Here is a 19,764-nt window from a genome sequence, read left to right on the forward strand (position 1 = left end):
TCTTGTAACTGCAAGCCATTGCTTCGAGTCCTGCCCTCCAGAGCAGGAGAAAGCAAGCTTGTACCCTCTTCCTTCTGACAGCCCTTGAGATATTTGAAGGTGGCTATCATATCATATGGCTATCATATCATATATTTCATAAACACATACCGTATTTTTTGCTCTATAGGACGCACTTTTTCCCCTCCAAAAATTAAGGGGAAATGTGTGTGCGTCCTGTGGAGCGAATGCAGGCTCCTTGGCTTCAGCGATAGCAATGCGAAGCCTCCAAAGCGCAGAGGGAGCACTCCCTCCGTGCTCCGGAGGCTACGTGTTGCTTTCGCTGAAGCCTGGAGAGCGAGAGGGGCCGGTGAGCACCGACCCCTCTCGCTCTCCAGGCTTCAGGGATAGCTGCCTGAAGCCTTTGGAGCGCAGCGGGAACTCGTGCTGCGCTCCAAAGGCTTCATAACCTTGTCGACGCTCCTGGACCTGTTCTGGGGGCTGGGGTCAGGGGAAGCTCAGGCTTCCCCCTCCCCAGCCCCGTGGCTAAAAACGAAGCCAAGACAGCGAGCGGGATCCATCCCGCTCACTTTCTTGGCTTCTGCCAAAGCCGTGCACAGCCTCTCCCAGCTGGAGAGGTTGCGCGCAGCTAAAGAGGAAGCCAAGACAGGCCAGCGGGATGGATCCCGCTTGCTGTCTTGGCTTCTTTGCTCTTTGGGGCTGGGGGGGGGGATAATATTTTTTTTCTTGATTTCCCCCCTAAAAACTAGGTGCGCCTTATGGTCCAGTGTGCCTTATGGAACGAAAAATACGGTATATTTAAAAACAACTCTAATGTGTGAATTACTTAAAAAATGATAAAAATCCTTCAAAATATAAAATCAAAGTAAAATATTATCAGAAATGTATAAGATGTAACAAAAACTCATCTGTATAAAACTGTCGTTAAGCTTCAGAGGATCCACACAAGGAAAGTTCTTACCAATGTTGTTTATTCAATATTCACAGAGAGAGGCTTAGAAATGCAGCTTCTTGGAGTAATGGTGTTGCTCCGAGTAAAGCTCCACCCCCCTTCTCTCCTGCTTCCTCATTCGTCAACAGCAGCACCCACATTACGGTGGCTGCTTAGGGCCATCTGTCTCCGAGCCCTTTGCTCTCCTACTTTCAATGCTCACCGGGTTCTGGGAGATGGTGGGTCTGGAATGCTTTCTAGTGATAACGTGTCAGCCAGCTGCTCCAGCTCTGCCTCCTCCTCTCCCGCTATTTCCCAACTTTCCCCCTCATCTGCCTCTGAGCTGTGAGCTACCGCAAATCCCTGTTGTGAATCTATACTGTCTTCCTCTTCTCTGGAAGGTTCAGGCTGGGGAGGCGATCTCCACCAATCCTCCTCTGTCCAGTCACTGACAACTGTACACCTCAAAGGTGAGTTCTGCACCCCTCTGAGGTCTGTGACACAGGCAGCCCTGTCAACCAGTTTTAGGGAATGTTTTTCCTCGACCCAGAGCCAAGCCCCCCCTTTCCGCTGGTAGACAGTCATCTCTTTGTGTTTTGGGGAACCCTCTCCTAGATGGCTAAATCCATCATTCTCCCAAATACACAAAACTGCAGCACGTACCACTGCTCGTGCAAAAACGCAGGTGTCTCAGGCCCTGCATCTTTTAAAAAGTCCCAGGCACCGTCCAATTTCTGATATGAGCCACGCAAGCCCCTAACGAAAATTGAGTAATGGCAATTATTTCTCAAGGCTGTATTTTCGTGAATAGCGCACTTATTTTCTCAGGGACGCATTTGTTTTCCCAGCTGTGCCACATGGGTGGCGTTAATTTGTGAGGCAAGGCTCGGCTTGAGAAAAGCAACAGTTTCGCTCCCCCCCCACGGCCCTGCAAGTCTCCAGCAATTACTTTCCAAGACTTGGTACCCGCAAAGTTCTTGCAGAACCAAGGTCTAGCAGAGGGAAGGGCCCCAGAGAGTCTGGGGAAAGAAGACAGGTAAGTGCAGAGTTTCTAGAGCAGGGGTAAAGGCAGATGTGGCCCCAAAGATGTTGCTGGACTGCAACTTGCAGCATCCCTGACCATCACCCGAGCCAGGGATAGGGGGGGAGAATATGGTTTGCTTCCCATTTTAATGCCAATCTAGCTAATTCACATCTCTCAAAACAATACGTGCAGTGAGGCCCTGCTTTCCTTCAAAATTATCTGAATTCTGTGGGGCAGTTCTCCAACCCTAAGGTGTATATATTAGTGAGAATAGCAAACCAAAAATGTGTTATATTAGGGAAAATGTGTATATTAGTACATAGAATCATAGAATATGCAGGAATATGCAGCTGTCCCTTACAGGGATGGAACCTGCAACCTTGATGTTATCGGTACCATGCTCCAGCTACGCTAGCCAGTAATTATTTTTTGCATTTAAAAATGTGCACACCAAGATGCTGACGAATTTCTGTGAGGACTTTTTCAAAGGGTGGTTTTTTTTGGTTTTTTTTTGCAAACTGATGCCAGGGAGCAACACTTAAAAGAGTGGAAAAATGAGAATCTGAAAGGAAGCGAAATGGAGAGATTCCTCCACCCCTTGTTGTGGGGGATGGAGCTGGCAACATCTGGAGGACCACAGATGTTCCCCATCCCTGTCCTAGATAATGGGAAGATTCTAGAGTCATACGATGGAAGGGAAACACTGGAGGCAAGGGACAGGGGGGTTGCCAGCTAATTGAGTGAAAAACCACACTGGTTTCCTCCTGTGCTCTGACTGTGATCTGCCCATGTCCTAGCCTGGACAGGTCCTGAGATTCAGAGGCGGAGCTTGGTTAAGGGGTGGAGCTTGGTGTCACGGGGCAAGGCGTTGTAGCACCTGGAAGGAACATCTGTGGGTTAGATATGGACAAGTTGGGCAGGTAATAGCAAGAATGAATGAAATTAGCAACAAAAAAAGGTCACTCTTCACCTTAGAATCATAGAATCATAGAGTTGGAAGAGACCACAAGGGCCATCGAGTCCAACCCCCCTGCCAACCTTGAGGTTAAGGTAAGAAGATCATAAGGAGCAAGTCAATGGCCCGTCTGGTTCAACATCCTATTCTCACAAGGGCTGACCAGAAACCAGCAAGCAGGACCTGAGGACCTCTCCCCTCCTGCAGTTACCAGCAACTGGGGTTCAGAAGCACTACAGTGGTACCTCGGGTTAAGAACTTAATTCGTTTTGGAGGTCCGTTCTTAACCTGAAACTGTTCTTAACCTGAAGCACCACTTTAGCTAATGGGGTCTCCCGCTTCCGCCGCGCCGCCGGAGCACGATTTCTGTTCTCATCCTGAAGCAAAGTTCTTAACCTGAGGTACTATTTCTGGGTTAGTGGAGTCTGTAACCTGAAGCGTATGTAACCCAAGGTACTACTGTACTGCCTCCAACCATGAAGGCAGAGCACAGCCATCGTGGTTAGTAGCTATTTATAGCCTTCTCCTCCTCCACGAATTCGTCCAATCCTCTTTTAAAGCCATCCTGTTTGGTGGCCATCGCTGCCTCCTGTGGCAGGGAGTTCCGCAGTTTAACGGTGCAATGCACAAATAAGTGCTTTCTTTTTATCTGTCCCGGATTTCCCAACATTCAGCTTTGTTGGATGTCCGCGAGTTGAGTTGCCATGTTATGAGAATTATAGGCAATTAGGTTGAACTCCTTCCCACAGAGATCCTGAAAAGGAGGTTAAAAGTTTGGAAATTCAGGTCAAATTGCAAGTCTCGGCAGTCCCAACCATGACTATCTTGACTTTAGAAGCGACTGGGCCACCTGGGCTCTGTTACCATTAATAATCCTTCCTAACAGGCGTCTTAGGGGCTGAATAAATACGAGCAACATCTTGTTTACCTGTTGGATTTGTCAATGAGCAGCCTGAGCGAGCAGCAACATCCTTGAAGGGAAGGCCAGGCTTTTGGCACATCGATCCAAAAACCTTGTCGGAAAGACCCCCCCCCCCTTCTTCCTGTGTTGTGAGCACAGGACTCACTTTCCCTTTTTAAAAATAAATAAATAAACTGCCGCGCTCTTTTATTCCGTCTTTGAAGCGGCAAAACGAGGAACCGGGCCTTCTCCTTTCTCCCCCCCCCCCTTTTGCCTGTCATCTGTCCAATGAGCGTCTCATAAAACAAATTGAGAGGTTTAAATCTCAGAGACAAAAATCAATATGGGAGATAAGTAAAGAATAGGAGGAAGTCAGGCGGCTGAGATTTATTTCCCTGGAAATGTTTTTTCAATGGATTTACTAATAAATCTAAAGTGGCCGTTGCTCGGGCCTTTGATATGCAATCTCTCCCTTTACTTAGATGAAAGGCTCACATGAAAAAGGAAGCCTCGCTTATTGATTTTAACAAGGGCATAAATCACGGAAGTCCCACATGTTATCACTCCCGGCATGGGCGCCCGCTCAGAGTTGGGAGAGACAGAGCCCCGTCCAACACACACACACACACACACAGAGAGAGAGAGAGAGAGAGAGAGAGAGAGAGAGAGAGAGAATTGTTCCTGCTTCCTCTTCTTCCTTGCCCCCCCCTTTAACTGATCATAACTTCTAACCGGCCAGACTGATGCTGCCTCAGGCACTGGCTCAGAATGCTCCAACTGATGGTGGTCTCGTAACAACCTAAGAGTAGCCTCCTGGATCAGGCCCATCTCGTCCAGCATCCTGTTCCCACAACCAGATGCCCGTGGGAAACCAGCAAGCAGGATTCGAACACAAGACCCGTCTCCCCTCCTGCGGCATCAAGCAACTGGGATTCAGAAACATTGCTGCCTCTAACTGCGGAGGCAGAGCACAGCCATCCTGGCTAGTAAGCCGCCGATAGCCTTGTCTTCCATGAATCTCTCCAACCCTCTTTAAAAAACTTCCAAGTTGGTGGCCATCTCTGCCTCCTGTGGCAGTGAGTTCCATGGTTTACGCTGCAAGAACAAGCCCCTTCTTCCAATATCTACAATTCCCCGCCCAGAGCTACAATCCCCACAGTTCCTGGTGAAGAGGGGTTGACTGTTAAACTACTTCGGGAATTATAGTTCTGGGAGCAAGATAGGGAGCTCCTAACAACTTTCAGCACCTTGACTACAGATCCCAGGATGAGATGGATTGTATTTATGTAAAACTCAGCACACACAAATCTGTGTGTTCTTTTCTCACGAGTGTTAAGTGAGCACCTAAATGTCAGTCTCCAATGTATGAAATATATATTCTGTATATATATATACTGTGTGTGTGTATATATATATATATATATATATATATATATATATATATATCACTGGACAGTGTTATCGAAGCTACCAGCATGAGTTTGACCAAACTGCGGGAGGCGGCAGTGGAAGACAGGAGTGCCTGGTGTGCTCTGGTCCATGGGGTCACGAAGAGTCGGACACGACTAAAGGACTAAACAACAACAACAACTATATATATATATATATATATATATATATATATATAATGCAAGTTCTGAAGTCAAGGTGAATGCAAATTTAAAAATAAAAGCATATACGCAAATAAATGCAGAGCATGCATTTTCAAAATACCACAAACTTAATTTTTTTCCATTTTTTCTTCTTTTTTAAACTAGTCATAAATCTGTCTTGGCATCCTCAAAGCAATTTCTCCAACGGCATCTCGTAAGCTCTTGCACAAATCATCCGGACCAGGTCTTCACTCCCTCAATTGTATCGTATAAATCAATGTTAACATTCTTTCGGGAGCCCACGTTTTAGATAGCCAGAGTTCAATAACAGGACAGAGTCTTTATTTTCTCATTATGAACAATAGGCATTTTGATCATAGCAAAGGGATTAACGCCAACTCCTTTGGCACAGTGACCGACAAGCTTCCACGCTGCCTACGTGCGTCCTCTACCACGATGTGCCTTAGTTCTCCAAGGCGGCTTGTTAGAGAGGGACGTTTAGGAACATAGAAAGTAGTTTATAATTCGGTCAGACCACTGGTTGCTTTAGCTTGGTGTTGCCCACACGGACTGGCAGGGACTCGCCAGTGATTCATAGAAGCATAGAATTGTAGACTTCCGGGGTGGCGCCACTGGCAATGGCGGACTCCCTCTGAACTGGAGGGACTAGCTCCGCAGGAAACGGGTCTTCTCCGCTACGGCGAAGCGGGGACCCTCTTAAAAATCACAGGCGGATGAAGCCTGTGACCATGGGACTCGGCGGGCACCTTTAGCACCCCCCCAACCCGCTAAGGAACCCACTAACGGGCTCCGAAGTGAAGAGGGGGAAGTGGCGCGGTGCTGTGAGTCAACTGCTATTTCCGTGGAGCAAAGCCGCATAGCCGTTGCCGGAGAGCGCTGCCTTTTTCCTGGGACAATTTGGACTTTAAAATAAGCACCCGTGAGTACTTAGACTTTGAATAATTGGACATCAAATAAGGACTAGCGAGCAGGAAAGAACTGGATTTTAAAAATTCTACTCTAATTTGGTACGGAACGGGAAGGTCTAAACAGGAAGTCAGCCTTCCGTTCTTTCGTAAACACAATAAAGCAAAGACAATTTAAACTAGAGCTCAGAAAGTCGTTTTTAAAAGATTGGATTTCACCATTTAAAATTGTGGAACCCCCCCTTTGACAGCAGGAGAAGGGGGGGATCTTTTTGGATTGTTTAAAGTGACTTTAAAGTAAAGTAACTTTCCTCCATCCTGATCCTGGAGCGGGGTGTCAGGACTGACGTTTGAAGTTCATTGACCAAAGACAAGTGTTTTTGACAGATAGCTAAAAGAAGAGAAACATAGTGACTCCACTGTTCCCTTTCACATTTTAAAGGAATATATATGGACAAAGTATCTTAAAAAAGGAAACTTTGTTGCAAGAACAAATAGAAGTCTTCCCCCAGGGGGAGTCTGTGAAACTGTAACTAACTCCAGGGAGCCGGCAGCTGTCACAGATTACAACCGTGGGAACAGGCATCTGACCTTGCAGGACAATGTATTCAGAAGCTTTGTTGTGTGCTCTCTATAAAACAAATGCCCTACTGGAACAATTACACGAGAAGGTGAATTGGATGGCGACTTTGACTAGAAATTTTGAACAGGCAGTGGGAAACTTTGAACAGACAGTGGGAAAATATGTGGAGCCCACTCAGGAATTAAATCAGGAGTGTGTCTTGACAGAACAGGCCCAACAGGAATATGATTTTTCGGATTTGACAAATGAACTTGGAAAAAGCCAGATTTAGAAAGGAAAAGTTTGGCTTGGTTTGGAAATGGGGGGCTGGATTGACCCCCCTATGCTGGGATGTTTGGACTTTTCAAATAAGGCAATGGGCCGTGAGATGTTTGGGACTGTGGGGGCTCTTAATTTTGGAGGGTCTTTGAAACATGCTTTTAAATACTACATGGAATTCAGTGTTGAACATGGAAAAGGGGCTGATCCGTCGAGAAGGGTCAAAAACATTGTCAAGCTGGAGTTACCACGAGCAGGAGACAAGGGAAAATACAGTTACAAATATGAAGAAGAGCCGCGGAAGGGACATGGAAGAGACTTGAGGGCCTCGGATATAAGGTTGCCAGGTTAATGGGCCAGATCGACGGGAATAAGGACTGACAAAACCCGGAACCAGGAGGAAGGGACGTTGGATGAAGATTGGATTTGTTTGTATCTCTTTTCTTTACCATTAGAACTGTTTTATAAAATTGATGAATGTTAGAAAAATGTTGGAATGAAATTACTTGGCTTTAGCAAAGATGTTTAAAGAATTATGAAAGAATATTATGGTTATGAGAAGTTGGTAAGGATAAGATTTAAGTTTTAAGCTTTAAGGTTTATTTTATTATAGAAAGATAAGATCAAAACAGATTAGGGTAATGCAATGACAGAATATTATGAAATATGGAAAGGATTTGCTGGGATAATTAATAACTAGGATACAAAGAAAGGGAGGAGGAGGAGGTCTAAGAAAGAAGGCAATGACAGTTAAGGATCTGAAAATAAGGAATTTGTTTTTAAATGTTTTTAAAGGTTTGTGATGTATTTTTGTATTTTTCTTTTTTTTCTGTCACTTTTTCTTATTTTGAATTTTTTACTCATATGGTGGGAAGGGGTTTGTTGTTTTTTTTCCCTTTTCTACTTTGTCAACTATTTTTATTTTGTACTTTCTTCTGTTTCTATTTTATTTTTTTATTTTTTGTAACATTTTGAAAATTTCAATAAATATCTTTAAAAAAAAAAATAGAAGCATAGAATTGTAGAGCTGGAAGAGACCCCAGGGGTCATGTAGTTGAACCCCCTGCAGTTCAGGAATCTCAGCTAAAGCATCCATGACTGATGGCCCTCCAACCTCTGCTTAAAAACCTCCAAGGAAGGAGAGCCCACCACCTTCAGAGGGAGATCGTTCCACTGCCAAACAGCTCTTATGGTTTTCCCAGTAGTGATGTATGGAAGTGAGAGCTGGAGCATAAAGATCGCAGAAGAATGGATGCTTTTGAATTCTGGTGCTGGAGGAGACTCTTGGGAGTCCCATGGACTGCAAGAAGATCAAACCTCTCCATTCTGAAGGAAATCAGCCCTGAGTGCTCACTGTAAGGACAGATCCTGAAGCTGAGGCTCCAATACTTTGGCCACCTCATGAGAAGAGAAGACTCCCTGGAAAAGACCCTGATGTTGGGAAAGATGGAGGGCACAAGGAGAAGGGGACGACAGAGGACGAGAAGGTTGGACAGTGTTCTCGAAGCTACCAGCATGAGTTTGACCAAACTGCGGGAGGCAGTGGAAGACAGGAGTGCCTGGCGTGCTCTGGTCCATGGGGTCACGAAGAGTCGGACATGACTAAACAACAACAGTTGGAATCTCCTTTATGGTAACTTGAACCCATTGGTTTGGGTCCTACCCTCCAGGGCAGGAGGAAACAAGCTTGCTCCATCTTCCATGCAACAGCCCTTCAGAGATTTGAAGGTGGCCATTGTATCTCCTCTCAGTCTCTTTTCCAGGCTAAGCATATCCAGCTTCCTAATTATGCCTCACCAGGCTTCATTTCCAGACCCTTTCAGGCACGAGACTTTCTCAGCCATACCTGGAGATGCCAGGATTGAACCTGAGACCTTCTGGACACAAAGCAAGTGCTCCACAACTGGGATTTAACTCCAATGTTAAATGATCGGAAAAAGTCAGAAGCCCAAGGCAGTATAAGTTCCTCAACTACGTTTATTCAACATTGTCAGTGACAATGGCTCACTCATAGGAAAACAAAACCCGAACTCACAGGACTACACAATAAAACCCCCAACAAGAACTGAACATTGACAGTTGACAGTTTGATAATTTGAAGGGGCCAGCAGGATCCCACAGTCAGGTAACTAGAAAGACGTACAGTGGTACCTCAGGTTAAGAACTTAATTCGTTCTGGAGGTCCGTTCTTAACCTGAAACTGTTCTTAACCTGAAGCACCACTTTAGCTAATGGGGCCTCCTGCTGCTGCGGCGCGATTTCTGTTCTCATCCTGAAGCAAAGTTCTTAACCCAAGGTACTATTTCTGGGTTAGCAGCGTCTGTAACCTGAAGCGTCTGTAACCTGAAGCGTCTGTAACCGAAGGTACCGCTGTATAAGCTTGTTTTTATAGTTCTATAAACACATAGTCTTTGAGTCTCCATATTATCAGTGCTTTTTTTTTCAGGGTACACAGGGCCGGCACCTCTTTTTTTGTTGTTAAAAAGTGTGGCACTTATTATAATAATTTCATGGTGAGTTTCGACACCTATTTTTCCTAGGGGGAAAAAAAGCACTGCATATTTTTCACCCTGGATGAAGCATTTGCCAGAAGTCATCATCTTTTCCTTTTCCTTTTTGTATCTGTTATTATTTATTTCAAACTAAGCAAGTTTATTTAGGGCCAAATTCAGATGTGGCCAACCTTCCGATGGATGGGGGGGGGGTTGAAGATAAAGCAAATGATAGGAATGAAGAAAGAAAAATTGAAATAGAATTCCCTCCAGTGTAATGAATGAAAAGAAAAATTAAAGAAAAAAAGGGCCTCTAGTGCAATGCAATAAAATGGTCTACACACCCTGTTCACCTTACTCCCCTGCCGCTGTGATTAAAAGCCTCTCTTTCAGGGGACCTAGGGCTTCCTTCCTAGGCTGGAACCGGATTGTAAACTCCCCACAACAGCCTTGCTGTGTATACCAAGGCTGGTCAGGCCTGAGAAAACACTGCACGGAATCTTTTCTTTGCAAAAGGAGAATTCAGGGATACCAGGATAAACAACCGGAGCGAAAAATGGAGGTTCAAAGATTTGTTACCTAAGCAAGTATTACACATATCAGGACTTTATCTCCCTTCCTCCCCTCCACCTCGTTTGCTTAATTTGTGATCCTCGACCCGCACAGGCAGGCAGCAATTTGGAGACAGAAGGAACTGAGCGGGCAGAGAATCGTAGTGTTATGAAGGTTACACAGCACCTCCAGTCTCTGCCGAGTGGAAGCAAGATCCCCAGGGGGTTCCAGGGTTGTGTTTGCATTGAGAAAATCAAGGCACAGTGGAGGAGAGTGCCTTTGAGAAATGTGGTTTTATTGTACACATATTTACGCTTGGTGTCTTCAATGGACGGGGTGCAGAACATTATGCCCAAGAACATCCTTTCAATTCATTGTACAGTGGTACCTCGGGTTAAGTACTTAATTTGTTCTGGAGGCCCATTCTTAACCTGAAACTGTTCTTAACCTGAAGCACCACTTTAGCTAATGGGGCCTCCCGCTGCCGCTGCGCCGCCAGAGCACGATTTCTGTTCTCATCCTGAAGCAAAGTTCTTAACCTGAAGCACTATTTCTGGGTTAGCGGAGTGTGTAATCTGAAGCGTCTGTAACCTGAAGTGTATGTAACCCGAGGTACCACTGTATAGGGACAGAATTACCTAAATTGTATAGAAATTTATTTATGTTATGCTACTACAGCAGCAAGAATGCTACTTGCCCTAAAGTGGAAAGAAGCAGAAGTCCCAGCAAAGGAAGAATGGATGCAAAAACTTATGGAATATGCAGAAATGGTGAAACTTACTGGAAGAATAAGAAATCAAGATAACAAACTTAATGGCTTGTTTAGCCGAACCAGATTGGTTTGCATGCGCTAACCCAGGAATTTCTTGTCTGGCATGGTTCTGCAGCTTGTAGTTCCTCCTCATATCTGAAATATTATCTAAATATTAATTTATCTAAATATTATCTAAATATTAATTTCTACCATTCACTAATGGACTCTGGTGCCCTAGATCTATGACAATATTAACTCAGGAGAGATCTTCTGGTTATTAGGAAACAACAAGATTGCTCCCAAGTCAGAGAGGTGCAAAATTCAGACAGTGCCTCTTTTCAGATCAGAAGCTGGTCAGTGGAGACTGGTGCCCATTGGCACTGGTCAATAGTGTAGTGCAAAATTCAGAAGTGCAGGGCCCTTTCATGATAGTCACAGTCACACCCATTCACAGCCACACCCTTCTAAGCTTATGAAACTTTCCAAGTTTATGCAATAACCTTGTAATTATATAAAATTTGCAACGATCGATGCCGATCTCTGTGTGGTGCCTTTCTGCTATCGCCACTGTTGTCTGTGCACCTACATGGGCAAATGATTTGGAGTGCTTCATTCACAGCAAGTTAAGTTGTGTTTTTCCCTGAAAGCGCCTTATGTTTTCAGTGTTCCTAAATGCTCAGCTTTGGGAGCAAACAGAACAACTGCTTGGTTGTTCTTCCGGCGTTCCTTTCTCCAGAGTGACCCTAGGAGCTAATCCTCATTGGCTGATTTCCCTCCTTTCACTCTGATTGGCTCCAATCAGCACAAAGGGTGGCAAGACTTCTCAGTGTCTAGAAAGTGCCCCTTTCATGCTGATTGGGCAGTTTGAGGATGCTAGAGACTGAGACCCTGTGCAGATATACAGGAGTAGTGGATCTTTCATCTCCCCCTGCTCCTGTGATCCAGGACCACTATATCACTGGGACTGGCACGTACATAAAGGTAAAGGAACCCCTGACCATTAGGTCCAGTTGTGGCCGACTCTGGGGTTGCAGCGCTCATCTCGCTTTATTGGCCGAGGGAGCCGGCGTACAGCTTCTGGGTCATGTGGCCAGCATGACTAAGCCACTTCTGGCGAACCAGAGCAGCGCACGGAAACACTGTTTACCTTCCTGCCGGAGCGGTACCTATTTATCTACTTGCACTTTAACGTGCTTTTGAACTGCTAGGTTGGCAGGAGAAGGGACCGAGCAATGGGAGCTCACCCCGTCGTGGGGATTCAAACTGCCGACCTTCTGATCAGCAAGTCCTAGGTTCAGTGGTTTAACCCACAGCGCCACCCGCACTTACATACATATATCCATAAAATTCCAAGTATCATAGAGTTGGAAGGGACCCAGAGAATCATCTAGTCCAACTCCCTACAATGCAGGAATATCCAGTTGCCCCATACGGGGATTGAACCTGCAACCTTGGCATTATCAGCACACACTCTTAACCAACTGAGCTATGTACATAATTTTATTTGCACGCCGCCTTTCCATAGCCAAAACCATGCTCAAGGCGACTTGCAACATGGAAAAAGTACATTATTACAAACATAACAAAAGCAGTCATAAACTGACTGAACGTAAACTGAACAGTTTCCATGTGAATTGTGACAAGACCCAAAACCATGATACAAATAAATGAAAATCAATAACAGCAACAATGAAACCCCCTAAACAAAGCCCAAGAGTCTTGCTCAGCAGCCTCAGCTTTTGTAGCTGGAGTCAGTCCAGGCTCCGCCCTCCCAGGTGGCCTGATCCACCAGGCTCTTCTTATGTTCTTAAACAACAAACATATAACAAAATTTTAAGCAGAGGTGGGATGGCCTTCTGTCACGGATGTTTTTGCTGAGAGTCCTGCATTGCAGGGAGTGAACTGGCTTTCAGAATCCTCTGTGTTCTGCAAACGGAGTGAATATTATGGGGATTCCTTTCCATCGCTAAGCTTTTGATCTTCTGCTTGTAAATGTTGTTAGGTGTGTCCCACCCCCCACCCCCGTCTTTAATGTAAAGAGCAATTCTGCACTGGTGTCAGTTTGGGGGTCAGAGAGAGAGAGGGAGAGGGTGAGGGAGGGAGAGCCGACCCAAAAATAGACCTTTTCCATAAACAAAAAATGCATTCTGTTTTACTAGCATAAACAGACAGCTGTGTTAAAGGATCTTGCCACCCAGGCCTTGACTCGAAGAAGGGAAAAGGAAGCGACGTTGAAGAAAGTGATTCACCACCACAATTAGGAGGAAGAAGAGGAGGAGGAGGAGGAAGAGGGGTGTGGTAGGATAGGGTCATGGCTGACGCAGACTCCTGAGAGATGCCTCCAGGGGAAGGATTACTTAGGAGCAGCTGAACTGCACATTACAGACCCACAGGCTGTACGCACCAGGGAGCCAGTCTGTGGTAGCAGGTGTGTGAAGTCTTGCTGCCCTCTTTTGTAGGGGGACAGGTGTCCTCTGCCCTTACATGGCCTCCAAAAATTGAGCAGGTAGCTCTTTCCCCAAACACCATTCCATATTCCAGGGTCAGAAAGGCAGGTTCAATTTCCTCACGCTAGGGATGGACAGTGACCTTGTAAGATGCCCACGGTTGGGTGCCTCTCACCTCCTTACCCTGGGAGACATCCCTAGGTGTGTCTCTGCCTCTGAACTCTTTCAGTAACCAAACAAACCCCTGTGTTGCAAAGAGAACGTCCCAGCAATGTCTAGGCAACACGATGACCATGACATATGCAACAGACAATCTTTATAGAATTCCTTCGTCAGCGTGTATTATAATTTTTGTAAAGTGATATGTGCATGCAGCTCATCGTCTGTAAAATTTTGTTTTCACTTTATGAAGCAATCCTATATCCTCCCACCACGCCGACAAAGAATTCTACGAAACAGTAGTCAATATCCGGAATCACTGTTCAGTGTTGGACATCCTATTTGCCGAATGCACAAAGCTTCACAGCTTTTCTTTCATCGTACAAAGTCTGGTACCTCGCTTCATTTAAAGATTTTCAGAGACTTTGAGGCTAAAGAATTCATTTTGTACTTGTTATGGTTTGAAGGAATTCTATAAAGACTGTCTATTGCGTCTGAACTCTTTCAGCCACAGCAGGCTGAGTCCCCGAACCCCCACCATCCTCCAAAGGCTGAGAAGATGGCAGCCCCTGGGTCTCCCACCTCATCAGGTCCAGGTGTGTCTGGGGACAGTGGGGCAGAGGGCTTCATCGAGTGGACGGTGCCTTCTGGTCAATGCCAGAGGGCTCAGAGGAAGCCATGTCACTAACCCAATGCAGGACAGGTGTGGTCTTCAGATGGTGGCCCATCAATGCAGGGACCAGAACAGTTGAGCTTCAGAGAGATGGTGGCCTCATTGGTCTTCTTGGGGTTCCCAGGAGCATGTTGGTGCCTCCCCTTTCTTCCCCATTTTGGGCTTTGTTTCCATCAGCACACCCCCCCCCCCCACGTTTTCATTGGTCTTCCCATTTTCTTTTCTCTCTGTTCTTTCCATCTGCCTTCTCTTCCAACGAAGCTGAATGTTGGAACAGCTCAAAGAAGGGACTTCTTCGTGCAGCGTAAAGTTAAGCCACAGAACTCTTTGACACAGGAGACATTTCGATGCCCACTTAACACTCATGACGAAAGAAAAGACAGATTTGTGTGTGCTGAGTTTTACACAGATACAATCCATCTCATTCTGGGATCTGTACAATGGTACCTCTGCTTGCGAACGGGGTCCGTTCCGGAGGCCCATTCCCAACATGAAAAGAGCGCAACCTGAAGCGCCGTATCTGCGCAGGTGTGCGGCACGATTTGGCGCTTGTGCGCATGCACGAAGCACGATTTAGCACTTGTGCGCATGTGTGAGTGGCAAAACCCGGAAGTAACCCTTTCCGGTCCTTCCGGATCGCCGCAGGACGTAACCTGAAAGAATGTAACATGAAGCAAACGTAACGTGAAGTATGACTATAGTCAAGGTGCGGAGAGTTGTTAGGAGCTCCCTATCTTGCTCCCAGAACTATAATTCCCAAAGTAGTTTACCAGTCAACCCCTCTTCACAAGGAACTGTGGGGACTGTAGCTCCGGGAGGGGAATCATAGGTATGGGAAGAAGGGACTTGTTCTTACAGCGTAAACCATGGAACTCACTGCCACAGGAGGCAGAGATGGCCACCAACTTGGAAGTTTTTAAAAGAGGATTGGAGAGATTCATGGAAGACAAGGCTATCGGTGGCTTACTAGCCAGGGTGGCTGTGCTCTGCCTCCGCAGTTGGAAGCAGCAATGCTTCTGAATACCAGGTGCTTGAAGCCGCAGGAGGGGAGAGGGGTCTTGTGTTCGAATCCTGCTTGCTGGTTTCCCGCAGGCATCTGGCCACTGTGGGAACAGGATGCTGAACTAGACGAGGCCTAGGCCTGATCCCGCAGGCTCTTCTTATGTTCTTTACTCAGACTGTGTGGGGCAGGAGCCCTAAAGCGAGCAAAGCCCAAAGTTGGTGCGGCCACCTCTTTTCTCTGTCTACTCCTATTTTCTTTCAATCGCCCCCCCTTACTCTGCCACGTCCATTCTTCCTCCTTGCCACCCACATGAAAACGCATGGATTTCTGTGCTCCCTGACCCACACAGATTGAACAATCTGGCTCCCAGATAGTGTGAAATAATTTCATTGAATTTAAAAAAAAAGAAAAAAGCACACACCTCCTAGCAAATGCACAGCTCTTTTCGTACCTGATAATAGATGGTGAAAGCACTGCAGACATTAATTATTGCTTTTAATTGCTGTTTATTATGATCAGAATCTTACTTTTATCTAAATGGGTTTGCTCCTCCCGACTTAATAATAGCAATCTGCATTTCAACAGAGCTGGCATCCCAAGATCACAATGTACTTTGTAACCAGACTGTCTCCCAACATCCCTGGAAGGTAGGAAAACCAGTTTTCCTTTTCCCCTGCAAGATATATTGGAGCCGCCCTCCCCCACTCGCTCCATCCCCGCCCCTGCTATCTTGAATGGAGGCGATGGGAAAATGTTTTGAAATCTCCCATCAATTTGATCTCTGGCTTTCAGCAACAATTGGCGGTTTAACTTTCCTGCATGCTTATTGGGAAAGCTGGGGATGCCTTTATTAACAAGTGGAACTGGGCTTCCAAACAGAAATAGGAAAAGCTGCGTCTCTCCAGACAGCATGACCAATGGTCAGCGACGATGGCAGCTGGGAGTCCAGCAATTTCTGGAGGGCCTCTCTCTTGCCCCAAGTATTGACAGTCCCTGGGTTAATTCCTACCTGCATGCTTAAAAGAAAGCCAACCAAGAAAATATGGAATTAAAGGGATGTGCGCTGAATGCATATGAGCATTTATTTTCTTTTAATTTTTTTTTTTTTGCATAATTCTTGATGCTCGCAATGGCCGCCTTTGCAAAACCAATCACCACCTTTGCAAACAAAAGGGACGACCACATTTTTTAGTTTCTCTTCTATGTCTTACAAATAAGGTCATAGGGTTTTCCTCTCTCCTCCCTGCAACAAGTACACTTTTTTTAGGGGGGGGGAATGGGAATAATATTTGTTTCAGGGCTAGGGAACATCTGTTCCTTCAGAAGTTGCTGGACTACAATCCCCATTATCGCTGCCCATAGTGGTTGGGGCTTGATGGGAGCTGAAGTCCTACATCTGGGGGGTTTGGAAGAAAGGCTAAATTAAATAGGAATGTAGAAAGCTGCTTTTTACTGTCAGACCATCGGCCCACTGAGCTCAGTATTGTCTGGACTGACTAGCACTGGCTCTCCAGGGTCTTAGACAGGGCATTTCAAGCAGGTGCCCAGAGGTGCCAAGGATGGCATTCTGCATGCAGAGCACATGTTTTCTCCCATGGAGCAATGCCTTCTTTCTAAGGAAGCTGCCATGTACGGAATCAGTCCATTATTTGATTTACACGTAACATTTGCAAAATCCCCTCCCAACTTTCTGATGCACCCAGGGCAATATGGAAAGCACAAAGACATAAAGCATCCACAAAAAGAAAAATAATGATGGGGGCGTTGGAATATAATGCTTAAAAAAAAAAGTAGGGGATTTTTTTTCCTTGGAATAAAATGCCCTTTTAAAAATTGATGGATGCTGTTATTCAACTACCTGGCTTTGCTTGAAGGATGGGTTGCAAGAGAGCAGCCAAAATCTATTTTCTTTGGATCTACAAATGTTGGCAAATGTGCCCGATAATAGCATTTTCCCAGGTTATCACAGAAGACAACTTAATTGCTGAAGGACAGACAATCTGTCTCCACTCTTCAACCGCCTAGGGATCCGTGAGGACTCCCTTCCTTGGGCCTGCCAGTTTGGTCTCGTCGTTTTCTAAAACTTGCCCCTGAAGAAGGTAACGTCTACTTCTGCAAGTCCCTTCTGTTGGGCTCCTCATTAGCCACTGAGATTATTAAAGGCTCCAATTGCATCTTGCTAGCACCTTTCATGTTGTTTTGGCTAAAGCAAGCCAGCTGTAGGAGTGTGAGGATGGACTTTTTCTGCAGTGTAAGGGGTAATTTGCACTGCATTAATTTTAACTGCTTGTTTATCTTTTACAGGTAATACAGAATGAGAGAAGGGGAATAATGAAGTGACCCACTGCCCAACAGTTATAAAAGAATCTACAGCAAAAAGAAATAATAATAATAATAATAATAATAATACTTTATTATTTATAGGCCACGCATCGGACCGGGTTGCCCCAGCCACTCTGGGAGGCTCCCAACAAAAAAATAGTAAAAACACATGTTGTTGAGCTTTTTAAAGTTTTGCCCAAAGTTGTTGGCCAACTTCCGACATGGGTTGCCATCCGTCCAGATTTTCCCTGGCATTCCACTCGGATGCTGTTTGCGACAGCCGAATTCTGGCTGTGTCTTGGAAATTCTGGTTGTACGGCAATTCTATAAAAATAGCATTGGGTCCGTCCCATATCAAGCATTACATAAATGTGTTGCAGGAGTCCTCAACCCGTGTTCTGTTGTTGCAACATATGAAATAAAATCAAACCATCTCTTCTGAAAGGTGTCTTGCCTTTTCATTGATTTTATGTTCCCACATTTTATGAGTTGATTTGTCCACCAGAGCAAAGTTCCATATTTGTGCCAGCCACATTTTGCTCAGAGTTTCTTCTCCTTTTTTTGCAGTGGTAAGCTGAGCTGTGGTTACACTGCTTTTGAAATAGTGCAGCCGATGACTGTCTGTCTGTCTGTCTGTGTGTGCAAGGAACCAGCTAGAAAGTTGGCAGCATGTTAACAGGTACAGCGGGCTTAACAAAACCAAGATATGCAAATAAACCCCCATGTAGTCCACATTGCACCCACCCTCAAAAGGATTTTCATTTAAGGATATCTATAGTTAAATGTTTCCTGCTTTGGCTCAGTGAGATATTGCAAGGGCAGTGACATTAGATCAGGCATATGCAAATTCGGCCCTCCAGATGTTTTGGACTACAACTCCCATCATCCCTAGCTAACAGGACCAGTGGTCAGGGATGATGGGAATTGTAGTCTCAAAACACCTGGAGGGCTGAGTTTGCCTGTGCCTGCATTAGATGACAGAGCATCCAAGCATTCCTACCTCACAGGGTTGTTGTGGGGATTAAATTAAGGTTACCAGATTTTTTTCAATGAATCCGGGGACACTTCATTGAAATGAGTTGGAATGAGAGGATTTTGTCAGGGGATTGATTTGTAAATCTGGGGACTGTCCCCAGGAAACGGGGACATCTGGTAACCTTAGATTAAATGAGCATGGGGAGAACCATATACACTGGCCTTGAGCTCATTGGAGAAAAAGGTAGGATATAAACACCCAGGGACAGCCTGGATAGCTCAGTTGGTTAGAGTGCGATGTTGATAATGCCAAGGTTGCAGGTTTGATTCCTTTATGGGACAGTGGCATATTCCAGCATTACAGGGGGTTGGACTAGATGATTGTCAGGGTCCCTTCCACTCTACGATTCTATGATTATAAATGCAATAAATAAATAAAATATTGACAGGCTTCAGGGAATCTGATCCTTCCCACGGTGGCAGCCAAGAAGCAGATAACAAGAAGAATTCTCACCAATTCTTTTATTCAATATTCACTGAGAGGAAACATAGAAATACCGTCTCTTAGATAATGGCTTTGCCCTGAGTAAGTCCCACCCCCTCAGTCCTTCCTATTCTGCGTCACCCTTGCGCCGTCCGATCTGGGCTTTCTGCCTCTGCGCTTTCTGTTCTCCTACTCTCATGCCTGCCGGGTCCTGGGAGAGGGAGGGTCAGGAATGCTTTCAAGAGACACTGAGTCTGTCAGCTGTCTCTCCCCTGGTGCATCTTCTTCTTCCTGCTGCTCTCCCAATATTTCCCAGCTTATCCCCTCTGCAGCCTCTGAACTATGACCTTCTGCAAACCACTGTTCTAAGTCTATACTGTCCTCTGCTTCTCGGAAAGGTTCAGGAGGAGGAGGAGGAGGAGGCTGTCCCCACCATTCCTCCTCAGTCCAGTCCCTGACAATAGTGGAGGCAAACGTACTTCACAAACAGGTAGCAAAACCTGCATCTGATTCTGAGAGGGAGAGATTTATGCAACCTCCCAAACCCCAAGGCTGCCAGCTACCCCAGTTCTAGCGAACTCCAGCCGGAAACTTCTATCAAGGCTGGCCACATGTCTTTACAAGAAGAAGAAGAAGAGTTTGGATTTGATATCCCGCTTTATCACTACCCTAAGGATTCTCAAAGCAGCTAACAATCTGCTTTCCCTTCCTCCCCCACAACAAACACTCTGGG

This window comes from Podarcis pityusensis (assembly GCF_964106645.2).
Source record: "Podarcis pityusensis genome assembly, chromosome: 15".
NCBI classification, from domain to species: Eukaryota; Metazoa; Chordata; class Lepidosauria; order Squamata; family Lacertidae; genus Podarcis; species Podarcis pityusensis.